Here is a 6,000-nt window from a genome sequence, read left to right on the forward strand (position 1 = left end):
AAGAGAAGGGCACCTCAACATTAGCAGAATGAGGAAATACAAATAAGGAAGGTGGAGGAATCCCTACTGAATATGCATTAGATATAGTGGTATCAGGGTAATATATAAAAGTTTTATCTCAGCTGAGTGCAGTGAGAGAGAGAGAGAGAGAGAGAGAGAGAGAGAGAGAGAGATGTAGCTCTTGGGAGGTGCCAAAATGCTGGCCCATGGTGATGAGGAGGAAGGTGATGGTGATGAGGAACATAAGGAAGATAATGGCAAACATTTCAGGTTGTTCTGTAAGGGATGGTGAGAATATGGATGTTCAGATGTACATTTTGTATTACCGCTATCTCCTGTACTGAGTTGGAGTGTTGTGACTTTGCTAAATGTATTAATAAATTATTGTAAATATAGAAGAGTTCCTATAGTGTGAGTGTTGCAATGGTGCACATTGGGGTTCCCAACTAGATAGCAATTTTAATAATACTGGGCCTGATCTTGGGACAAAAATCTATCAACCCTCAAAGTGGTTAATTGGGAATTTTTAAGAATCAATATAATTAAGACATACTCTATAGATCAGGCTACAGTCATGGACAATCTATCACAACCTTTTTAAAATTGTTCCAATGGTCACTGTCAAAAATTTACACCTTATTTACAGTCTCAATTTGTCTAGTTTCAACTTCTGGCTATTGGATATTGTTATACATTTCCCTACTAGATTGAAGAGCCCATTGTTAATTATTTGTTCCGTGTGTAGATACTTGTTGACGAATCATGTCACCCCTTAACCTGCTCTTTGTTAAGCTAAATAGAGTGAACTCCTTGAGTCTATCACTATAAGGCATGTTTTCTAGTCCTTTAATCATGCTTGGTGACTCTTGTCTGAACCCTTTCCAATTTATCCATATCCTTCTTAAATTATTGACACCAGAACTGGACACAGCATTCTGGCAGTGGTTGCACCAGTGCCAAATACAGAGGGAAAAAACCTCTACTCCAACTCAAGATTCCCCTTTTTATACATCCAAGGATGGCATTAGCCCTTTTTGGCCGCAGTATTGCACGGGGACCTCATGTTCAGCTGATTATCCACTGTACCCCTCCCATCTTTTTCAGAGTCACTGCTTCCCAGGATGGAGTCTCCCCCATCCTGTAAGTATGGCCTACAGTCTTTGTTTTTAAATGTATACATTTAGCTATATTAAAACTCACTATTTGCTTACACCCCATTTACCAAGTGATGCAGATCACTCTAAATCAATTACCTGGTCTTCTTCATTATTTACCAGTCCCCCAATTTTTGGGTCACCTGCAAACTTGATCAGTGATGATTTTATATTTTCTTCCAGGTCATTGATTTAAAAAAACGTTATATACCATAGGGCCAAGAACCAATCCTTGAAGGACCCCACTGAAAACAAACCCACTCAATGAAAATTCCTGATTTACAATTACATTTTCAGACCTATCAGTTAGCCAGTGTTTAATACATATAATGTGTGCCACATTATTTTATATCATTCTAGTTTTTTTTAAATCAAAATATCATGTGGTACCAAGACAAACAGAAGACTAAGTATATTACATCAACATTATCATCTTTATCATCCAAACTTGAAATGTCATCAACAGAAGATAAATTAGTCTGACAGGATCTATTTCCCATAAACCCATGCTGATTACCACTAACAGGGACGGATTAACCTTTTGTGGGCCCAGTGCCAACATATTTGTGGGTCCCCATGGGGTGGGAGGTTGGTCCCCGGGAGCAAGGCAGGGGCTGGGGCCAAAAGCACAGCAAGGCAGAGGAGGGGTCGGTTCCCAAGAGCGGCGGGGGCCAGGGGTAAGAGCACAGTGGGGCAGGGGGATGGAGTTGGTCCCCAAGCAAGGCTGGGGCCAGGGGAAAGCGGTGGGGGGGCAGGGGGGGCGCAGATAGGAATTCCCTGGAACACTGTGGAGCAGGTACCTACCTCTCTGCACCAGAGCTGGGTTCTTGGGAGCCCATTCTCTCTCTCTCTCTCTCTCTCTCTCTCTAGCTGAGCAGCAACTCTTCCAGGCAGCAGCAGCAGCAGCTGCTTTTCCCACTCTCCTGGCAGGGAGGCTGATTTCAGTTACTCCTGTAACTGGACTTCTAGTGTCTGGTCAGCAGTGCTGACCGGACACTACCAGGTCCACTTTTCACCTCGACTTTCTGGTCGAAAACCAAACAGCTGGCAACGGGGACACTGGAACGGGGCGGGAGGGCTAGGGGGCCATGGCCTCATCACTTTTAAAAGTGAGAGGGCTAGTAGTTGGTGTCTGCTACAGATCACCAAATCACATTAGGAAACAGGATGGCTGCCATCTTAGGTACTGACCTATAATGTTTAGGGAAAAAACTGTGTGATCACGGGGGACTTCAGCTTGAGTGACATATGCTAGAGATCTCATGCTGCCAGAACTAAAATATCCTTGGAATTTTTAAACATTATAAATGGCAATTTCCTAATTCAAAAAGTGCTGCAGCCACCATGGGGAAATTCTTGATTAGATCTTGTCCTAAAAGATAAAGAGAAACTGATCACAGAATTAAAAATTAATGGTAGCTTAGGTATAAGTGATCATGACTTGATCACCAATTGAGCCAAATCAGTTGGCAGAAAGAATTTAATTGGAAAAATGTGAATGATAATTGGGAATCCATATAGGAACATCTTACTGGATGCCCCAAAAGCCATAATTGAGGAAGAAGGCTCTGCTGGTTAAAAAACCAACCTGGTATAGACAGGAAGTGAAGACAGCTATAGAACATAATATATAACAAATGGAAGAAAGGGGAAGCTGATAGTGAGGAGTATAAATTGGAAGTTAGAAAATGTAGAAAGTGATAAGGGAAGCAATGTGACACAAGGAGAAATATAAAACCAACAGACTTAAGGAGAATAGGAAGGAGTTTTTAAAATATATTAGAATCAAAAATATTCTGTTCCTATAGCTTTAACCTGGTTCCTGTGAATCCATTTGTTTGACTCAGGGAAGGCTAATTGGGGTCATTGGGGCATGTGAGCCAGGTCCCCCCATTAAATCCTTAAGGAAGCTAACATGTGCCTTTAGATCCCTGTTTTTCCCCTGTAATTCCTGGGACCTACTCTGACTGTTTTCCAGTTTCTCTGCTGATATGGTAGCAGAGGCAGCAGGCCCCGAGGCTGTCTGAGCCTGAACCTTCCACAGTCACGCTCCCTCCCAGCCTCCATTAAGTCCTCACAAAATGCCTCCAGTTCCCTGGTGTGCTCCGCTTTGGTGGCTTGCCATTGCCACAGAAGCCACGCTCCCGTGGTGATTTGTCCCTTTTTATCAGGTTTGTACAACACTAAATACTTTTCATAATTATTCTCCAGGTCCACGATTGTGTCCCCTCCCGAAATCACCCTGGAGCTCCAGGGATCTGTGCCTAAGTTCTGCATCCATGCCAGAAAGGGAGAGGGATGACTGACTGGGCCCCACTCACATTTCTGTCTTTTCCTTCTTACTCTTGTCCTTTCCAAACATTAGCATGGTGGCCGCTGTTTCTCCTCCAGCTGAGACTACCCGGGGGATGCCAACCCACGCCCTATGGTACTCGGGAAAACAAGGAGAAAACTAACACTATCTGGGACTACTAGTCTCCCCTTTTTCCTCTCCAGCCGAGACTGCCCAAGGGACATCGACCCAACCATTGTGGAACTCGGGAAAACAAGGGGGGGGGTGAGAATTCCCAACACTATCTGGGACTACTAGGATACCCATGAAACCTGGAACCACCAAACCTGTTCGTCAGACACTGCTTCCTTTCAATTTAACCCTTTGTTTCCTGGCCAATGCACCAATTAATGTTGCCCGTTCCCTGGAATCAGGCCAAGAAATAACCACAAAGGTTGAATTGAAACAGTATTGAGGGTTGATTTATTGCTTGCTTCCTTTATTTGCGCAATTATGCTTACACACACACACATCCCATTTATACTGGTGACAGGCTGCGTGGTTTTGTAACAACATAACAGGAAACCTACACAGACATGGAAACCTACACAGACAGACTGCATTCGAAAGAGCAAAGCGGGGAGTAGATGGGGGAATGGGCTGCCCCTCCTCCCCAGGGCGCAGGAGCTGCTCCTGCTTGGCAGAGGCCAAGCCATGGATGGGGCCGCGTCTGGCTGCAGAAGAAAGCTAATGTTGTGCCAAATTTTAAAAAGGATAAATGGGATGTCCTGGGTAATTATGGTCCTGTCAGCCTGACATTGATCCTGGACAGGATAATGAGTGGCTCATATGGGACTTGATTAATAAAGAATTAAATGAGGGGAATGCAATTAATGGACAGTACTGGGTTTACAGTGGCACCAATGGTGCCAGGCCCATGCTTGGAAGGGGCCCATTGTGGTTGCCAGGCAGGAGTGCTGGAAGCTCCCTAGAAGTGGGGGAGCCACTGCCACAGACTGTGGCCCTGCCCCTTGCTCTGCCCATGCTCCACGCTGTGGCCCCACCCCACCCCATGGCCCTGCCTCTTCACCCGTGGCCCTGCTCCTGCTTGGCTTCTCCCCACCCCCTCTCAGCTTTTCCCCCCCAAGGCCACACCCACCATTCGCTCCTACAGCCCCTCCCCCTCCCCCGTCACTCTCCCTTAAGGCATCTTGTGCTTTCTCTGTTAGGACATTGATCCACAGTTAGTGTCTTCAGAGTTAGTGTCTTGGAAACAGGTAATGCCATTTTTGACAGAATGTGACTGCCACACCCCCTCCTCTTTTGCTAATTCAGTCCTTCCTAAATAGATTATAACCATTGATTTTAACATTCCAATTATGTGAATCATCCCACCAGGTTTCAATAATACCAGCTAGATTGAATTTTTGCTTGTAAATGAGCAATTTCAATTCCTCTTGTTTGTTTCTCCGGCTCCTAGCATTGGTGTATACGCAATTCAAGAATTTCTTCTCTTCATGTCTATTGGTTCACTGATTAATGTTGTTCTTAACATCTCTATTTTCTCATGAGTGCTCATAGCTTCCCTCTTTTTTACCCTCCCCCTTTTGATATTAGTTTAACCCTCTTCTGACTTGTGTAGCCAGCCTCTCCCCAAGGAGAGTGGTCTCTCTTCTACTAAGGTGAAGGTCATCCAAACTATACACCTCCCTCTCCCCATGGAAGGTGAGCTGATGTTCCACAAAATCAAAACCCTCCACCTTGCATCTAGTCTGCTCTTCATTTCCAGTCACTTATCTAGCCAGCAGTTCAACATTGCCTAATATAAAATATAGAAGGCTCTACTCTTTCCAAGAAAAATTAATACTTTTTGTATCTAGCTGAACAAAAATGACAGTTGAAAGCGTGGAGCACAGATATTTAATTTATACATCTGTTCCAGGATACTTGGAAGCTTATTAACATTTGAGTGGATACCATTTTTAATTTGTATTATTGAAAGACTGTTTACTGGCTACATTGAATTTTACTTGTGTATCCTGAGAAAACTTGTTATGACCATTTGAAATCAGGTCCCCTAAGTAATTAATACCAGACCCTTATCTTGGGAGACAAGCCATATGAAAAGTGTCTTGTCAATCTTTAAGCATGGATTATATCATAAAGAAACTACCAATAAAGAGCTTTAAGAATGAAGTATACACATCTATAGACAACAGGAATCTTCTATGGCGACAAGAATATTAAGATGAAAATTTAAGTGTGTGGGGAGATATATTATTATTAAATGACCTAAAGAATGAGCGGTGACTTAATTTTTTAAAAATCAGTACCACCATTCCCCCCACTCCCACCACCCAATTTAGAGCATTCCTTCTTTCATAAGGAGTGGCATATGCTATCTTTTGATAATGAGAATCCAAACGCTACCCCTATCCTTAAGAATCAATATTTAACTCATATACACTTGTTTTTCCATACAAAACTTCACAGGAGAGACAGTGCCCAATAGCACTGCCCTTAGTCATTAAAAACTTCCAGGAGTGAAGAATGAGGGTCCATAGACTTTTTAAA

Source organism: Eretmochelys imbricata, chromosome 4 (assembly GCF_965152235.1).
Source record: "Eretmochelys imbricata isolate rEreImb1 chromosome 4, rEreImb1.hap1, whole genome shotgun sequence".
Classification (NCBI taxonomy): Eukaryota; Metazoa; Chordata; order Testudines; family Cheloniidae; genus Eretmochelys; species Eretmochelys imbricata.